Source organism: Balaenoptera borealis (genome assembly GCF_965194805.1).
Source record: "Balaenoptera borealis genome assembly, chromosome: 10".
NCBI lineage: Eukaryota > Metazoa > Chordata > Mammalia > Artiodactyla > Balaenopteridae > Balaenoptera > Balaenoptera borealis.
In genome coordinates, this window is record NC_138874.1 from 12,175,214 (window position 1) to 12,196,219 (window position 21,006).

Sequence of the window (21,006 nt, forward strand, 5' to 3'; positions counted from 1 at the left end):
CACTCTCCCAATTATGCAGGCTGGGGAGTCCAGGGAGTAAAGATGGAAGGGAAAGCAGGAAAGAATAGGACCCAATGGTGTGACGGCGCTTGAGCTTGTTGGTGGAAGGAAAATTGGGCTGCGCGAACGTCAGGTCTGTTTCACATAATTGCACCCAACCCTGGGTACACATACAGCCTACCACCCCACCCCAGATAAGCAGCCCCCCTGCCATCCCACAGACCTGAGGCTTAGTAGTGGGGACACTGCCCATCTTTACCCAAGAGGATGTGACACTCCACACCTGCATGAGCAAAACCAGGGCCTTTTGGCCTGGCTTCCTGCCACAGGAGCACAAGTGACAGCTGAGCGTGGTCGCTTTGGGTAGAAATAAATACGTGGAACCATGAAAGGAGCATTAAAGTGCGAATTCAAGTCGCTGAGCTGAGACCAGCTTGTTATGTTACCCTAGACAAGTCGTGCAACTGCTTTAGGCCCAAGTGTTCACAACTGAAAAATAAAAATGAAATTCCTGCCCTGCAGGACCCTCAGGTGTGCTGCAAGTATGAAGTGGGATTATTTATGGAGAAGCTCTTACACGGTATAAAGTCCATCAGGCAGTATTACCATCTCCCAGAGCTCCTGTGAGCCTGGAAAGTGAACCTGCCAGATGTGTAACTGCACCTCCTCTGAGCGCTTGCATTCCTCTTAGAAGCATTTCTTAAACTTGTTTTCTACGTCAGGGGTTTTGCTTTTTCCTTTTTCTTCTTTTTCTAAATTTTTATTATGTAAAATTTCAAACATGTACAAATGTGGAGAGAATAGGATAGGATAATAGGCCCCTTGGACACAGAGCCAGCTTCAGCAATTACCAACTCACGGCTGATCTTGTTTCATCTGCACCTCCCCATCCTAAACCCACACTGGGTTTTTTTTCAAGCAAAGTATCAGATGTCATATCATTTCATTGATAACTATTTTAATATGCCTTTCTGAAATATTAGGATACTTTAAAAAATGTAACCACAATGCCATTGCCACACCTCAAATATTATTTCTTGATATCATAAAAAAACAACTCAGTATTCAAATTTCCCTAATTAATTCACTGATATTTTTTAGTTTGACTAGGATTTACGTAAGGTTTATACATTGTAATTAGTTGAAATATCTTGCATCCCTTTAATTTAAAGGACCCCTTCCATCTCTCTCTCTCTCCCTCTCTCTCTCCCTCTCTCTCTCTCTCCCTCTCTCTCTCTCTCTCTCTCTCTCTCTGTCTGGTAATTTCTTTGGTAAAGAAACTGCTGGTTTGTCTTAGCCAGTTGTTCACAGTCTGGGATTTGCTGAGGCGTCCCCTCCCCATGGTATGTTTGAGCCCGCCCTTCTGTGGCCCGTGCTTCTCCTATTCTGCTATTCCATCAGGAGACCTGATTTGACGGCCTGCCCCTGGGATGCCTCTGGATGTGTCCAGACATAAGTCAGATTTGTAGAGTTCAGTCTTCCTCAAGTAGAAACTTTTCCTTCTTCTCTTCCTCCTCATGAAACATAACCTTTATTCAGCTCACTTCCTATGTGCCAGGCACATCCTAAGCTCTTACACACATTGTCTCACTGTTTTTCACAACAATATCATGAAACAGCATAGTTCAACTTGACATTCATTCTAGCTGCCCAGCATCTAAACCCTTTCCTGTGTTTGGGGAATGGGTCACCTCTTTGCACGCCAGAGATCTCGTTTCCAGCCTCCTTTGCAGCTAAGGAAAGGAAAAGGCAAGGGCCCAAAGCTACACCTTCCAGATACTCCCATCCTTGGCCCGAGTTAGGTGCTACTGATGCGAAGACACATGGAGCCGGTGGCCATGGTGATTGCGGCCTTGGCCCTGGAAGGGCGCTCCGTGCAGCCTGGGGGCGGGGCCGGGCCCGGGCTCCTGCAAGATTCCTCTGGGTCGTTCCTGGACCTGCTGCGACCACCCTCCCGTGAGATCCCCCGTAAACACGTGGAACCCAGGAAGAAGCTGCACTGCAGATGCCGCAGCGGAGAAACAAGGAGCCCATTCCCTGTAAGGAACCTGTGAATCACCCTCACCCAGAGCCCACCCTGCCTCAGGGTGTGTTTCCAGTGCGCCTTCCAAACTGGGGGAATCACCAAAGGGTGGGTTCAGGACCCACTGAGTCCACTATGAAATGGATTTCTATCAAAACTTACTCACCTGGGGCTTCCCGGGTGGCGCAGTGGTTAAGAATCCGCCCGCCAATGCAGGGGACATGGGTTCGAGCTCTGGTCCGGGAGGATCCCACAGGCTGCAGAGCAACTAAGCCCGTGAGCCACAACTACTGAGCCTGGGCTCTGGAGCCCGCGAGCCACAACTACTGAGCCCACGTGCCACAACTACTGAAGCCTGCGTGCCTAGAGCCCGTGCTCCGCAACAAGAGAAGCCACCGCAATGAGAAGCCTGTGCACCACAACGAAGAGTAGCACCTGCTCGCCGCAACTAGAGAAAGCCCGCGCACAGCAACAAAGACCCAACGCAGCCAATAAATAAATAAATACAAAAATATTAAAAAAAAACAACAACTTACCTGCCCTTCATAAGCCCCCATTCTGCCTAGCAAGTGGGGCACAGTGGTGTCTTGGTTGCAGAAATTGGTTTCAGTTTAGAGCCAGCAGCGTCCTGTGATCTTGGAAAAGTCTGATTATTCACCTTTCCTCAATGCACAGTCACTCTGGTAAATGGCCACAGGGCCTTTTGGAGGAAGATTTACAGTCTAAACATTTGCTGTGTAGCATGATCCTTCCTCTGGAGGGCTTGGCCTCCCTTTCAGGCAAGGGCCTCTGTTGGCTGGGGCCAGGGTGAGGCAAGAAAGGGGCCCCTGCACAGAATTAAAGGAGGGGATGGCTCTCAGGTCCTGCGGGGCTGATCCTGCATTTTCATCATCTAGGAGGCAGTGCCTTCTCCGATATTGCACTCTAGGGGTCTTTCTTGCCTCCCTCAAGGCCCAGCCCTGGGCTGAACTTGAATGACTCAAGTCTGGGAACCGGTTGAGAGGCTGTAACAGTCTATCATGGTGACTCAGCTCACACTTCTGTCCAACAGATGCAGAGCTTTGCCATGTACACAAAATAAGACTTTAGGTAGTTCCCAACTCTCACTTCTAGGGGCACCGTGACCAACACCAAAGACACTGTAGGTCAGACTATTCTAATTACTTCATGGTCTGTGTTAAAACGAAAACCACAGGCCCAAAATAGAGCCATTTATGCCAGGCCACACCTCCGAACCAGGGCTTAATACTGAACCTAATTGAAGCTTCAACCTCCCCTAGAAATGTAGTCTTAACCAGTCAGGAATTTTCTGGTCAGTACCATTGAGGTTATCTGTCACATGGGCCCTTTCTATCCCCCAGAGGAAGATGAGGTAAGCCACCTAATAAGATTCTTTTGTCCCCAAAGGGAAATGACTTAATCTGAAATAATCCTTTTTTTCTGGTTTTGACTTCCTTGCCCTGCATTTAAAAACCTTTCCCTTTCTGTGGCCCCTGGAACTCCCCTCTGCTTCCTAGATGGAATTATGCCTGGTTCATGAACCGTTCAATAAAGTCAATTAGATCTTCAAAATTTACTTGGTTATGTTTTTTCACATTTGATGACTGAATAGCTTCGGCTCTGCTGTCCATTACCACATCCTGATCTGTGACTCGAAGTTTCTGCTTAACACCAACACCCCAGGATCCTGAAATCCCCAGTGAATGCAGGGAGTCTAGTTCAATGACAACTGTTCCCACTGTCATTTCTGGCCTAAAGATAATTTCACCACTATATTCTCTCTGTCTAAAAACCAGGCATCAAGAAATAGTGATTTAATAAGCTTACTATAGGAGAAGTCTAAAATGGTACAGATGCACGGTCTACGAACCATTGCATTTTGTGTAAGTGGAAAGATGAATCTTTGTTGCACACACAACATATTAAATTTGCAGCTCAGCAGTATTGCCATATTGACCCTTGACACGTATAGCGCCGTCTCATTGCCTACGAGTATTGCTCTGCTTTGCAAGAGCTCAGCCTTTCCAAGTAGCCCAGGACTCTGTAAACGCTAATACACAGAAACCTCAATTAAATAGAGTTGGGAGACCGGAAGGGGGCGCTCTCATGCCCTATGCTGATAGCAGAGCTCAACAGTCCTTTCATGGCAAGGACTCAGCCAATGAGGGACTATTAACGCTCAGCCAATGATAAAACATGGGCTCTTTGTTTACTCCACTCTCACCCCAACTTCCTTTTCCCCTCTATAAAAGAGTTCTCTCCTCCATTTTTGTGGGGGGATTTGCAAATGGCTCACCATGATTGCAGACTCCCAATTGTAAGACTTTGCAAATCTCCAAATAAACCCAATTGTGCTAGAGAAATAACTGGCAGTCTATTTGTTTTAGGTCAACACCTGGCTGGATTAGGGGACACCAACTGCCTATGATGGCACCCAGGGCTCATCCCCAGCACACTTTGTCCCAGAACTAGTTGACAAGACAACAAAATACCAAGGCCTGGTTGGCTCAGACCCTGGGGTGGTCTTGGGTGCATCCTGGGGGGCCCATTTGTATAAACCCAGCTACAAAAGCTAGAGAAAAGAAAAAAGAGGTGGAAGGAACACATGATGACCTTGCACAGGGTTCAGAAATTAATAACTCTATGAATTTATTTCAAAGAACTTTTCAGAACCATTTTTATACCAAGGAATATGGCAAAAATCTGCACTTTTGCTCTAAATCTCTGAGTCCTGTTTGGATGAGATAACCACTCTCAGATTCACCTTTCCATGTTATAAAGGCTCACTTAGTTCTCCTCTGGGCCAGGTTTGATTTGTTCCAGTGGTCTCTGGATTTCAGAGTATCGAAGCATCTATGCAGGTTGATATGGGTATAAATTACTTTTAAGCTACTCATGAACTTTAAGCCTGGAGTTCTTTTTTGAAAACTGAAGGGCTTTACTAAACTACTTCATGGTCTCCTATTGCAATTTAAACAAACAAACAAACAAGCTTTTAATTAATGCTTCTCTTGCTTTATTTAAAACATGTTTTGTTAAATTGCAAACTTGGAATGTGCACATTTTGCCTGTCTACTAGGTCTTACAAATAATTGGTAGTTTAATTCTACAAACAAAGACACTCTTTTAAGTTGGAAAGAAAATTCATCTTTCTTTTCTTCTTACCTCTTTAAGAGAAGCTATTTTCCTTCTTCCCCTTAATTCATTTCTCTTGAAGCTCTTAGACTTGCTTTGATAATACACCAAGTCTTTGGGATTTGGGGAGAAGTTTTAAATGGACAGATAACTTTTACAGTACATGTTTTTCTCTAGCTCATTACAGTTTCCACTTTGAAACCAGAAGTTTCTAATACTACTTCAGAAATAAGACCAATTATGCATGGGCTCTATGCTTAATGTTCTATAGGCGTCAACTCATTTAATCCATAACCACACTACTGAGATGGACACTTTAAAAAAATAAAGGATACACACATTTCGATCAGTTTTGACAAATGCATGAGAGAGAACATTTTCATCAACTGAGATAGTTCTCTTTTGCCCCATCCCAGAGAATCCCACTGCCATACATACACATACTGATCTACTCAGAGCTCTTTTGCTCTTTGAAAATTGATCTCTTCTACGAGATCAGCTTGAATGTTACCATTATCAACTATTTTATAGGTATTTTCTTCCTGTATTTTCTAATCTTAAATGGTGGTGTTCCTGAAACCCGAGTACTGATTAGAAGCTTAACATGCTAAAATATGTGATACTCCTACATGCTTCTATGAAGAAGGAACCTTTTAGAGAGGGGAGAAAAACATTAGGCTGTTTTCCTTTTTCTCTGTTGTCCTAAAGCCTTCAAAGAGCTTCACTATACTTTTCATGTAATATACTTAGATATAAAAGTGTTTCATTGTATAAAGAATTTCATCATTCCTAGTTTTTTCAGATATCAATAACACTACCCCTTAGGGCAAAAAAACCCAAACAAACCATACACTGACTTTTAGCAAATAGTTTAGTTTTTCCTACTTAGCATGTTATGTAGTATGTATTTTTGTGTGTGTTTGGTTTTATTATCTTATAATATCCATGTTGCTGATTCCATGAGTTACAACCTATATAAACTCTATATAGGCTCATCTATATACACTCAGCTGCAAAGCTAGAGGAAACAAAAAGAGAAAGAAGGGGGACTTCCCTGGTGGTCCAGTGGTAAAGAATCCGCCTTACAATGCAGGGGACACGGGTTCCATCCCTGGTCAGGGAACTAAGATCCCACATGCCGCGGGGCAACTAAGCCCACACACTATAACTACTGAGCTCGCGTGCCTCAACTAGAGAGCCTGCGTATTGCAAACTACAGAGCCCACGCACCCTGGAGCCTGTGCGTCACAACTAGAGAGAGAAAACCCGCACACCACAACTAGAGAGAAGCCCACGCGCTGCAACGAAGAGCCCACATGCCTCAACGAAGATCCTGCGTGCCGCAACTAAGACCCAACACAGCCAAAAATAATTTAAATAAATAATAAATAAATCTTTTAAAAAAAAAGAGGAAGAAGAAACAGAGGCTGACATTGCACAAGGTACAGAAATAAATAGCTCAATTAACTTATTTCCAGCAGATTTTTATTCATTCTTTTTTGTTCCTCTTTATTGCTGAGTAGTGTTCTGTTGTGTGGGTATACTAGAGTTTGTTCATCTGTTGATGGACATCTGAGTTGTTGCTAATTTGAAGCTGTTACCAAAAAAAAAAAAAAAAAAATGCTGTGATAAACATTTGTGCTCCCATTGTTGTGTGGATATATATTTTCATTGCTCTTGGGTATATATACCTAGTAGTGGAATGGCTGGGCCATATGATAGGTGTATGTTAACTTTGCAAGAAGCTGCCAGATAACTGATGCAGTTGTAAAATTTTGCATTGCTACTGGAAATGTACGAAATATCTAATTGCTCCACATCCTTGCCAACGCTTGGTATTGTCAGGTCTTTAAAAACTTATATTACCCATTAAATGAAATCTTGTGGGGCTTTTTTTGTTGTTTGTTTGTTTGTTAATATTTATTTAGTTAGTTGTGCCGGGTCTTAGTTGCGTCACATGGGCTCCTTAGTTGTGGCATGCGAACTCTTAGCTGTGGCGTGCATGTGGGATCTAGTTCCCCGACCAGGGATCGGACCCGGGCCCCCTGCATTGGGAGTGCAGAGTCTTAACCACTGTGCCACCAGGGAAGTCCTGAAATCTTGTGTTTTTAATTTGCATTCCCTGATGACTGATGATGTTTGGCATCTTTCACATGCTAATTGGCCGTTCATATATCTTCTTCTGAGAAATGCCTATTTAATTTTTTCCTCATTTTTTTCTATTTGACTGTCTTCTTATAACTGAGTTTTACTACTTCTTTATATATTCTTGATACAAATCCTTTGTCAGATAAATAGTCAATGTTGGCACTGGCACTTAGCTGTGCTAGAATTTAAACAAAGCATTAAATAGACATACTGGAAATGTTGAGATCATTATCAATTAAACATTTACAGACCAAAGATTATACATTGCAGGCGGGAGGAGTATCAGACAGCAGTCAGATTTACCAGTTCAGACTGCTATGGGCTTCCGGTAGACAGGAGCTCACAGGCAGGGCCCACTGCTGCTAAAGTGAAAGGTACTGACTCACACTATGGCCATATGTAAGTTAGATGAGCAAGATCATTATGCAAATACACTCTGGTTAAATCTAAAGCAAGGGGGGGGGGACTTCCCTGGTGGTGCAGTGGTTTAGAATCTGCCTGCCAATGCAGGGGACATGGGTTCGAGCCCTGGTCCAGGAAGGTCCCACATGCCGCAGAGCAACTAAGTCGGTATGCCACAACTACTGAGCCTGCGCTCTAGAGCCCGTGAGCCACAACTGCTGAGCCCATGAGCCACAGCTACTGAAGCCCGTGCACCTAGAGCCTGTGCTCTGCAGCAAGAGAAGCTACTGCAATGAGAAGCCCGCACACCACAACGAAGAGTAGCCCCTGCTCGCCACAACTAGAGAAAGCCCGCGCACAGCAGCGAAGACCCAACACAGCCAAAAATAAATAAATAAATAAATAAAATCTAGAGCAAGGGGGAAAGCTGCCTCCAGGAGGTCAAAGCATGTAGCTGTGTAGGAAAGCACACAAAGAGAGTAGGTAGTTTCTATCTGTATCCTTCAGAGACTAAGCTGAGAGAGATCATCAAATGAAACAAAGGTGCAGTGGGATAACCCCGTGTGTGCACGTAACAACACACATGACAACCCTTGTATACACACCTAGCATCCCTGTGTGTGCACATAACAACCCCATGTGTGCATATAACAACCCTGTACACACACATAACAACCCCGTGTGTGCATATAACAGTCCTGTACACACACATAACAACCCCGTGTGTGCATATAACAACCCTGTACACACACATAACAACCCCGTGTGTGCATATAACAACCCTGTACACACACATAACAACCCCGTGTGTGCATATAACAACCCTGTACACACACATAACAACCCCGTGTGTGCATATAACAACCCTGTACACACACATAACAACCCCGTGTGTGCATATAACAACCCTGTACACACACATAACAACCCCGTGTGTGCATATAACAGCCCTGTGTACACACATAACAACCCCGTGTGTGCATATAACAACCCTGTACACACACATAACAACCCCGTGTGTGCATATAACAGCCCTGTACACACACATAACAACCCCGTGTGTGCATATAACAGCCCTGTACACACACATAACAACCCCGTGTGTGCATATAACAGCCCTGTGTACACACATAACAACCCCGTGTGTGCAAATAACAGCCCTGTACACACACATAACAACCCCGTGTGTGTATATAACAACCCTGTACACACACATAGAAACCCTGTGTGTGCATATAACAACCCTGTGGACACACATAACAACCCCGTGTGTGCATACAACAGCCCTGTACACACACATAACAACCCCGTGTGTGCATATAACAACCCTGTACACACACATAACAACCCCGTGTGTGCATATAACAACCCTGTGGACACACATAACAACCCCGTGTGTGCATATAACAGCCCTGTACACACACATAACAACCCCGTGTGTGCATATAACAACCCTGTACACACACATAACAACCCCGTGTGTGCATATAACAACCCTGTACACACACATAACAACCCCGTGTGTGCATATAACAGCCCTGTACACACACATAACAACCCCATGTGTGCATATAACAACCCTGTACACACACATAACAACCCCGTGTGTGCATATAACAGCCCTGTGTACACACATAACAACCCCGTGTGTGCATATAACAACCCTGTACACACACATAACAACCCCGTGTGTGCATATAACAGCCCTGTACACACACATAACAACCCCGTGTGTGCATATAACAACCCTGTACACACACATAACAACCCCGTGTGTGCATATAACAGCCCTGTGTGCACACATAACAACCCCGTGTGTGCATATAACAACCCTGTACACACACATAACAACCCCGTGTGTGCATATAACAGCCCTGTACACACACATAACAACCCCGTGTGTGCATATAACAACCCTGTACACACACATAACAACCCCGTGTGTGCATATAACAACCCTGTACACACACATAACAACCCCGTGTGTGCATATAACAGCCCTGTACACACACATAACAACCCCGTGTGTGCATATAACAGCCCTGTGTACACACATAACAACCCCGTGTGTGCATATAACAACCCTGTATACACATATAACAACCCCATGTGTGCATATAACAACCCTGTACACACATAACAACCCCGTGTGTGCATATAACAGCTCTGTACACACATAACAACCCCGTGTGTGCATATAACAGCCCTGTACACACACATAAGAACCCTGTGTGTGCATATAACAACCCTGTACACACACATAACAACCCCGTGTGTGCATATAAAACAACCCTGTATACACACATGACAACCCTTGTATACACACCTAACATCCCTGTGTGTGCACATAACAACCCCGTGTGTGCATATAACAACCCTGTACACACACATAACAACCCCGTGTGTGCATATAACAACCCTGTATACACACATAACAACCCCGCGTGTGCATATAACAGCCCTGTACACACACATAACAACCCCGTGTGTGTATATAACAACCCTGTACACACACATAGCAACCCCGTGTGTGCATATAACAACCCTGTGGACACACATAACAACCCCGTGTGTGCATATAACAACCCTGTACACACACATAACAACCCCGTGTGTGCATATAACAACCCTGTATACACACATGACAACCCTTGTATACACACCTAACATCCCTGTGTGTGCACATAACAACCCCGTGTGTGCATATAACAACCCTGTATACACACATAACAACCCCGTGTGTGCATATAACAACCCTGTATACACACATAACAACCCCGTGTGTGCAAATAACAGCCCTGTACACACACATAACAACCCCGTGTGTGCATATAACAACCCTGTACACACACAACAACCCCGTGTGTGCATATAACAACCCTGTGTACACACACATAACAACCCCGTGTGTTCATATAACAACCCTGTACACACACATAACAACCCCGTGTGTGCATATAACAACCCTGTATACACACATGACAACCCTTGTATACACACCTAACATCCCTGTGTGTGCACATAACAACCCCGTGTGTGCATATAACAACCCTGTATACACACATAACAACCCCGTGTGTGCATATAACAACCCTGTATACACACATAACAACCCCTTGTGTGCAAATAACAGCCCTGTACACACACATAACAACCCCGTGTGTTCATATAACAACCCCTGTGTACACACATAACACACCCCTCTGTGCATATAACCAATGGGGGACCAATAAGGGAGTCATTCAGTAAAAAATTATAAAATAATAATAAAATGACTTACTTTTAAATGTGGTGGAGACAAAATTTAAAGGTGCAGGCATTACCCATTCTTCTACTCTAGAAGCCATTCACCAATGATTAGATCCCTTTTAAAGAAAAGAATTGCCTTTAAATATTGTTGAACCTAGACTTCCCCTGGCCGCCTGTAGCTCTCTTGTTTGAGCAAAAGACTAAATAGAATTTTAAGGATGATTTTGACTATGCGGATTTATCTTCTCACGCTGTGACTTTAAGGGTTACGGGCTTTTACAAAAGGGTGAAGTTTCTTCATTCCTCGCTGAATCTCTGGTCTGTAGATCGGGATGAAGGATCAGCCAGAAAATGGAGGCCAGGGAGCGTGGGGTTGTTAAACTGATGTGAGGCATTGAAAAGGATGGCCTTTCACATGAAAAACGGTATATTTTGTTCTCCTTTTTATGTATCACTCAGATCTGGCCTCCCAGTGATTTTTATAAATTATATATTTAATTAAATGTAACATTGTTACAAATAAAATTAAAAACCTGTGATCATTTTGCAACATCACACTTTTAGCTGCATCACTCTTCCCATGGGATGTATTCTGTCTATATATATTGGTCTCGCCTCTTCTTGACAATCCACACTAGGATCCAGCACTGTGCCATTTTACACGAACACCTGTGAATCACTTCACCTCCTCGGCTGTATGGTGAGCACTGTTTATGCGATCAAGGGCTGGGTGTTATAGGAAGACATGTTCCGTGTGTCTAGCTTGATCTCATTCTCCTACAGGTACGATCATGGAGCTGCTGGATCCTGGGGGAGACCTGTGCTTTTAGAAGACTTTTCTACCACCATGCTTCTCAAACTGGGTGCCCATAACTTTAAGGGAACCTAAGGACAAGGACAGCTAACAAATTTAGCGTTTACCATATGCCCAGCACTGCCCTATGCACTTTGATGTATATCAAGTCATGCCGCCCTCATCCCAGAGGCTTAGGGGGTGGGTGCCGTCCTCAGCTCCTCTTAGAACAGAGAAAATAGGTCACTATCTACCTGTGGTTTTGAATGATTGATCCTGGGATCTTCCTTCTGCATTTCCATATATCAAAGGTCACTTGCTTTATATTTCTCCCCTTGAACTAAAAGCATTTAGTCTGCTGTTGGTCCACAGTGATTATAGAGAAAGTTAGTGAAGCCCATTCCTTCCCCGAGGCAGGAATGGGCTTCCCTCTGCACGGTGACACCGTCCTCGGTTTGGCTGTACTTTAGGAGGCAGGATCAGCGATGTCTGGAGTGCAGTTCCACAGCCTTGACCTTCAGCGTCCCAGTGTGCACAATACATTCCTGATTAAGTTGCAACCAGGGAGTTTGGTTTTTTAAAAAATCATGTAAAGAATTTATACCATGTATTAACTGGGTTCTCCTTGGGCAGTATATCCACATTTCCCTCTCCTGTCACGGACCTCGCTGACTGTTCAACCTCTACTTTGGGCTCCTGTGTCACCTTGGCCGGCCCTGTCACCTCCATGGATCTCGAGTTTCTTCACCTGTAAAATGAGAAAACCCTCTGCTCCTCTGCTAAGGCATCACTGGGATACAGGCATTTCTTTAAAACGCTGAGAGAGAGGAACGTGCCCCGGGAGTGTCAACGGGTAGGTCGACCTGATGAAGAGGTGGGACTCTTGGCATTGTCACAAGCCTTCAGCCACCGACCCCTGCCCACCCCGGGGGGCCTCATCCTTCTCTCTCCAACAGCATTGGAGCTCCCACCACGTGCCCACTCGCCCAGCCTTCGTGGGCATCCCCTGACCCGTCCGCCCAACTATAGATTCCAGTGTTTTTTATTGAATCCCCTGCACCTAGCCCAGTGCTTGACACGTGGCCGGTGCTCAGTCAATAGTATTGAAGGAAAGAAAGAATAAATGGATGAATGTAAGTTTGGAAAAATGTGGGTTATTGACACTTCTCCCAAGAGAGAGACAGACCAGAGCTCCATAAGTGTCTATTTAGGACAAGAGATAGACAAGGGCTCTGTATATGTCCATTTTTGTGAACCTGGAGAATTATCTGGGAGGCAAGGAGGAGGGTCAGGGCAGGAGTTGGGGGGGGGCCTGAATCACAGCGTGCATAGGAGTCAAACCAAGCAAGCATGTGGGCGTTCTTCTGAGTCGAGGGCGGAGGGAGCTGAGCTCCACAGTCTAGGCTTTGCTGTGTGGCAGGGACAGTTATTCGGGAAAGCCACGCGATCACATACATGAACCTGAAAGGCTGTTGGCCTTGCTGCCACCCGAGAGCAAGACCAGCCCATCGTTCGGCCTGTGTCTTCTTTTGTTTGTACTGGATCCTGTCACAAAGGGGTTGCTGTCTGTGACAGTCAGGTGGCCCTTAACTCCGTAACAAGACTAATACAGCCTAACTTGTTCACAAGAGAGGATGTTGCGTAGAAACTAATACCACCCAGTAAAGTCCAAGCCAAGTGCCTCTACTTGGGAAAGCTCTTCCCAGTCTGACAAGTCTGTCCCTCCCTGGGCCCACAGCAAATGCACCGTGTCGCTTAGTGAATCCCTGTACGGGATGATCTCTTCCTGAAAAAATACTGCGGCCTTCATGCTTTCATTGCTGACACTTTGATGTTTGAGCGAGCCACCCAGGTGATAAGGGAGTGGGCAGAAAGTGACAGTCACCCCTGAGAGCAGACCTTGCCCAGCCCTTGGCTTCCTGCCCGAGGGAGGTGCTCAGTAAACCCAGCTGATCTCATTCCCCCCGTTCCTCTCTGTCTCGCCCTGCATGGCTCCCTTTTCATCTCCTGTTTGCCTTAACAGCCCTTTCTTAAAATGAGTCCACTTGCTTGTGTGAAGCGCGGAAACCCATCAGGCAGGAAGGATTCAGCTTTTTTTACCCGCCCCCCCCGCCAGGCTCCGGTCGCGGGGCCCCGCCCCGGTGGCCCTCTGTCCTTGGGTTTTGCCGGCTCACGTCAAAGCGAGGTCCAGCCTTTGGAACAAAAGGCACCACATGCCAGGCAGAAAGATCCTGCAGCATCACCGGACATGACTGCGCCTGAGAACGAGACACCGGCTCCCCCCACCCCCTCACTCGCCACGGGGCAGCGCTTCCAGGGCCTTGGGGGGCGGCGAGGAAATCCCCGCTCCTTTTCTCAGAGCTTTGATGTGCCACTGTAACCAATGCACAGCGGGCCCTGCACCCTGGTTTGAATTTAAGCCGTCCTGTTGCATTTGAGCTAACCTCCCCTTTACAGGAGAATTACACAATAACCACATCACAGGGAAGCCTTCGCTGCCAGCACAGTGACATGGCCCTAAGGGTCCACAGCCTCCACTGAGGAAGCGCAGATGTCTGGGCGAAGGAAGAATTTTGTTTGTAAGCTGCTCGGGGTCTGGACTTGTTCTCTGGCTCCTTAGCGATCTACTGAAAGAAGCCATTTCGTCTCCACCCTGTAAGACCAAATCCTTTCCTTGCCCTTCTGGCTTCCTGACTGATGAAGGAAGCCTTGGTCTATTTCAGTTGGTTAGTGGGACATCGTCAGTTTGGCTGCCCGTACTTACGCAGCCGTACCGTTCCTAGCGGGACAGTGCAGTCTTTAAATAAAGCACAGAGTGGGGTGTTCAGACCTGGGCTCCAATGCCTGCATTGCCACATTTAGCTGTGCGCTCATGGGTAGGTCATCAACCGGACCACATGTGATTTTGCCTCTGGAAAAATCAACAGTGGGACCCGGCAGTCTCTGTGTCCCGTTCCAGCTCTAACATCTGGCGTTTCTCCCTTGAGCATGTCTCTGGGCTAGAGAATTGTTGGCAAATTTCAGCCTAACTCATAGCATCCTGACATGGCATCTGTCCCTCGAGAGGTAACACAGGCATGTAACAATTAGCTGCAAAATTTCCTCATTATAAATTGCCAAAGAGGGTTCATCAGGCTCCAGACTGGATCTTGGCTAGCTGTGAGTAGTCCGTTTTAATTGTGTGTCTTAGAGACATTCATGAGATATTTTCCATGTGCATTTCCCTTGTGTGGTATGGTCTCTGGGAGAATTCAGGTGCAACAAAAGCAGATGTCACAGAAATGTCAGGTCATTCCGACTCATGCAGTTTACCTTTGCAATCGTGCACGAGGCACAACCCAGAAATACAGAAATGAGGAAGCAGAAGAAATTCAGACCCACCTCCCTATGCCTGGCTCATGCAGACCAGCCAGTGAGACGACTCTGTGACCTCCCACCCTGGATACTTTTGGTAGCCATGTCACTGGGATAAAGGCATGTCCACGTTGTCTTGTCCTGAACCAAGGGGAAAAATGCTTGAAATCTCAACCTCTTCCTAATCCCATAGGAGTCCTTTAATGGCTCAAGCAATGCCGTCCCCGATTGAAATGGAAGACGGTGGTTGGTGGTCATTTTTCACTCTGTGACAACAAAATCCAAGGCCCAGCCCAATGCTGTTGCTTTGGGAGACCCTAACTACAGTGTCTGAACTTATAGACACCTGTGAAAAGTCTCTGGGGCCTCAAGGTCACATCAAGTCAAAGTCTTCTTTGCAGCTGTGAGCACAGTCAGGCAGCTAAGGAGGAACTGCCCACTCAGCTCCTGGTTCTTCCCTCCTTTCTGAACTGTGTCTTGACGTAGCAAATGGCTTAGGAATAAAGGATGGTTTTGCTTACCACCACCAGCTTCCAGAGGCCGAGATGGTAGCTGGAACCCAGGCCACAAGGGAGAAGAAAAGAGGGCAAGATGGCAGACCTCTGGGTCGGTCTCTGGTGAGCTCTAACCTCATTGGTCCCTAACACCATGTCTGTGCCTGACTTGAGTGACACTGATCAGTGTCACGGAATCTGATCCTGTCTTCAGGAGCCACACCTCTTTTGGAAGAGCAGGCCTCCACCTTTACTTTAACCTCACCACGAATGCCATCCTTCCTGTCTTCACAGCCACAACAGAGAAAGAGGCACCAGCTTAGTACCGCCCAGGAACCCTTGGGTGGGGGGATAGGGCTGGAAGTTTCCCTTTGCCACTGCAGGGGTGGCATATCTGCACTTGCCCTTTCTCCAAGCTTGTTGCTCACTCTCAGCGACAGACGATCAAAGCTGAGTGAGTCAGGGTCTCCCCGGGACCCAAGGGACCTACGTAGCAACTTACCAGATGGGACCAGAGACCCAGTGGAAGAATCCATGGGCATCTACCATTGCTTGACTCTGCTTCCTGATTCAGCCTTCCATACCACGGGAGTCTGACTCAAGATTTGTCACCTGTGAAAAGTCTGTGAAAAGACACATATAAAAAATATATATAATATAAATAATTATATTAATTTATTAATATATATTTATTAATTCATTAATTTATATTAATTTATAAATTATTGATTAATTTATTTATTAACATATATTTATTATATAAGTTTATTAATATATTTATTAATTTAATTTATAAATTATTAATTAATTTATTTATCAATATATATTTATTATATAAGTGTATTAATATATTTATTAATTTATAAATTATTAATTAATTTATAAAAATATAAATAATTATATATAATATATATAAAATATATTTATATTTAAATATAATATATTTAAAAAATAAGTTCCCCCAGAATCCACTTAATACTGAGGAAGATACCAATTTTTCAAGAAAGGAAAGCCAGTACTCTTGGTGCGCTATCCACCTTGCTTAAGATACTAAAGGAATACGCGATCTATCATTGGGTCGGCAGAACTTGCCATCTTTGGGGCAAAATACGAATTCCCTTGGGCTAGTAAGTCTACAACCAATCAAGTCAGGAAATTAAAAAATCAGTTAAACTTTTTACTTGACCGAAGCGTCGGGCACATTCATTCAAAACAATCAAACTACTACTCCTGAGAAGATACATACACTATTCCTCTGAGAATTTGATCCCTCATACCTCCATATCTCTAGTAAAATTAGAAATTCTTGGACTCAGAGCCCATCTATGTTGCCTAGTTTTTAATCTCTCCATCTTCTGGCAGAGTGTGAGGTGTGCAGTAACTTGTCTTAAAATGCTTTTTGCTTCCTGGAAAGTTAAATGCTTGGTCCCAAGATTTTACCACAATATTCCATACCCAGGAAGGGACTCTAAAACTGAGTCTGGATTTTATTGTAAGAAAAGTGACATTGGTAAGCAGGTTATTAAGTGGCAAATGAGGTCACATTTTTACAACACAACTCTTTTCCTTCAACGTTGTGGGTATGTAACAGTTCTCCTCTTTGCTAGTTACTTAATGCCTTTAATTTGCAGAACTTTTTCATGGTCTAATTGGCACCTTCATTGGAAACATTATAAATCTTTTTTTCTCAAAGGAGCAATAGCTTTAATAATGGAATAAAAGCATTGCGACCAGAAACATACTTCCTCTCCCTTTCCTCATGTCAGGAAGCCCTTTAGGGTACATGAACATGAGTCATCGTATTATGCTTTATAATGAGTATTTTTCTCTCTTTTTTTCTCCTCTAATGGGACAACATTGCTTGTAGCCTCAATCAGTCACAATAAGACGTAAGCAGGCCAACTCCAAACACAAATCATAGGAACAACTGTGAATAACTGCAGTAAACCACATCCAATCCTTCCTTTAATTTATGCTAACGTGACGTTAGAGCAGCACAAATGGCCATGACCAGTTTCTCGGTATATAATTTATAGAAAGTTACAACACCTCCAGCTGTAAGCACTAGCACGGCCAAGGCGCTGGCTTTCAAAATCAAGCTCACTGAGCTCTTAAGATGACAAAAGGAATCCCGGGGATGACGAAACAGGGCACCTGTGATGCTTTTTATCCCTCAATGCCCAAGGAAGACATCACAAAAGGGTCCCTTTTCCTTGGAACCCAAGTGCTTCTCAGACCCCTTCCCACACAGGAGGGCTCCAGGAAGCCACCATCACTTTACCCGAGTTGGCTTATGAGTTCAAGTCTCTTTGTCATCCCTTCCCTATATGTGTATGTAAAACTCTTTCTAGTAATGGAAATGAATTGATTTTATAGCTCATCTTTAAAAAGTTTCATTAAACCCCTGTAACTAAGATGTTATTTTCACTAATAGATGAAATTGAGGCTCGAAAACACAGACAGCTATTTTTGTTTGTGCAAAAGTCCTGCAGCTTCTATAGATTGCCCAGCACATAGTAGGTGCTCAAAGTTATTTACAGAATAAATGAAAGCAGAATTAGTATTACCAGCCAGAGCAAAAGATGACAAGAACCAATTATAGGTCCAGCCTTATTCATGGATAGCATAAACAGCCACGGACACGATCTGTGTATTAGTCAAGAATCTCCAGGGAAAAAGAACCAATAGAAGATATATATGTGTGTGTATATACGTATGTACATGAGAACTGGCTCACAAGACTGTGGGCACTGGCAAACCTGGCAGGCTGCAGACCCACAGAAGAGTTGATGTTGCAGCTTGAATCCAGAGACCGTCTGGAGGCAGATTCCTTCTGCCTTGGGGGGTCCTCAGTCTTTTCTCTTTAAGCCTTCAACAGATTGGATGAGGCCCACCCACAATAATTGGCTTTACGCAGAGTCCACTGACATAAATGTGAATCTCATCTGCAAAAATACCTTCACAGCAACATCTAGGTGCAATCTGGATCAACATTCCAATAGAATTTCGTGAAATTTCACAAGCTCATTCGAAAATTTGTGTGCAAACGCAAATGGCCAATAACAGCCAAGGAAATCTCAGGAAGGAGCAAAGTGCTGTTTTCACTGCTGGGTTTTGAGTTTATTAAGAACTACGGTAAATTACGAGAGAGGTATTTGAGCAAGGAGAGACAAATACATGGACGGACCAGGGAGAGAATCCAAAAACAGATCCACTCATGTATGGACACTTGCTTTATGACCAAGATGACATTACAGAGTACTGGGGAAAGGATGGTCTTTCAACAAATGGTGAAGGATCAAATGCATATCCATATGGAAAAAGATGAAACTTGATTCCCACCTCATGCTATGCACAAAAATCAACTCCAAGCGGATTTTAGAACTAAATGTGAAAGTTGGAACAATTAAACTTCAACAAGTTAATATGGTGGAGTATTTTTTTTTGATTTTTTAAAAAAATTGTCCCTTTTGACAAAGGGTGTTTATTTATTTATTTTTTAAACATCTTTATTGGAGTATAATTGCTTTACAATGGTGGGTTAGTTTCTGCTTTATAACAAAGTGAATCAGCCATATATATACATATATCCCCACATCTCCTCCCTCTTGCGTCTCCCTCCCACCCTCCCTATCCCACCCCTCTAGGTGGTCACAAAGCACCGAGCTGATCTCCCTGTGCTATGCGGCTGCCTCCCACTAGCTATCTATTTTACATTTGGTAGTGTATATATGTCCATGCCACTCTCTCACTTCGTCACAGCTTACCCTTCCCCCTCCTCGTGTCCTCAGGTCCATTCTCTATGTCTGAGTCTTTATTCCTGTAATATGGTAGAGTATTATCAGGACTTTGGGAGAGGAAAAGATGTGTTAAGCAGGATACAAAAACAAAACCAAAACCCACTAATCATAAAGAGAAAACTGAAAAACTGTAATGAGTACATTAAAATTAAGAATTTTTATTTATCAAAGAACAATAAAAAACATGAAAAGGTCAGCCACAGAGTGGGAAATATAACCACAACCTATATCAACAAAGGGGTCCTATCCAGAAGATACTGAGTCATTAAGAAAAAAAAAAAGACAACCAAGTAGAAAAATAGGCAAGATATTTGAACAAGCATTTCATAAGACATCTCCAAGTAGCTAATAAATAGATGAAAAGGTGTTCAACTTCATTAGTAATGAGGAATGTGCAAATTACAACCATAGTAAGATACCTCTACACACTGCCATTTAGACATTTTAAAATGGAAAAGACAGACAATACCAAGTACTAGCAAAGATACGGAGCAAATGAAACTCTCATCCACTGTCAGTAGGAGGCTAAGTTAGTATAACCCTTGGAAAATGGTTTAGCATTATCTACTAATGTTTGATAAACTCATGACCTAGGATAGCAGTTTTACATACGTGTGTGTGTGTGTGTGTGTGTGTGTGTAAGACTTGTACAAGAATCATCATAGCTATGCTGTTAATAATGGTCCCAAACTAAAAACAACACCCAAATATCTGTCAACAGAATAGATAGATACAACAAAATACTCTAAAGCAATTAAAATAAACAAACATTTGCCACTATATGCAACAACATGGAAGAATTTCACAATCTTAATGTTGAGTGAAAGAAACCAGAAGCAAAAGTCTGCATACAATATAACTCCATTTATATAAAGTTCAAAACTAGGCAAAATTGAACTCTGGTGTTAGCAGTCAGAATTTCTGCTACTTTAGGAGAGGAGGAAAGGAAAGCACCTGAGAAAGAGGGACTCATGGAGACTTCTTGGGTGGGGATGTGGTTTTATTTCTCGATAAGGTGGTAGAGACAAGATGTGATCACTTGGAGGTGACTTATCAAGCTATATACTTAGGATTTTATGTTGCACTTTAATAAAAAGAACTTTTAAATTCTTTAGCTGATTTGGTAGAAAAAGTTGAGGAAATCTGAAATAGAGAATAAAGTGGCAAAGAAATTTTTTTTTCCACACACACACACACTGTATTTTATTTTTACAAGAGATAAATAGACTGACATCAAGCATTGTACATGGATGACCACAACAAAAGCAACAATGATTGCAATTACCAAACACGAAACACACTCATACTATGTCATAATATTGACATTCAGTCCAGTAATCCTCCACTGTAACAGCTCATTTACTTTGCAGTGAAAATTGATTTGTATATTCTTTGCCTCTGAGTCCTTGTGGGATTTTTTTTTAAATTCAAACAGAAAGTCACAAAAATTATACTCATCCTCATCAGTTCACTCAGTCCCATGTAATTAATTTTTTTTTCATCTTGATCTTTTGTTAGCACTTTTTTGAGTTCATCAGTTTTTCATTAGAGTTCTGAAAATGCTTATTCATTCAGTTCAGCAGTACAGTCAGTTACCAGAAACCTGTA

General features: G+C 43.7%; 1 protein-coding gene across 2 annotated transcripts in view; it reads right to left on the minus strand.

The window, feature by feature from the left end:
* MAP10 (microtubule associated protein 10) overlaps positions 1 to 21,006 on the minus strand; it is a 137,813-nt gene that overhangs the window by 4,178 nt on the left and 112,629 nt on the right. Inside the window, exons 3-4 of one of the 2 annotated variants that reach the window (XR_014249069.1) lie at positions 16,101 to 16,221; positions 6,720 to 6,752 (exon numbers count right to left, since the gene is read on the minus strand). The gene's annotated coding sequence lies outside the window, so the exon portion shown is untranslated. Of the gene's footprint in view, positions 1 to 6,719; positions 6,753 to 16,100; positions 16,222 to 21,006 lie in introns of those variants that run through there. The other variant, XR_014249068.1, reaches the window with a different exon arrangement.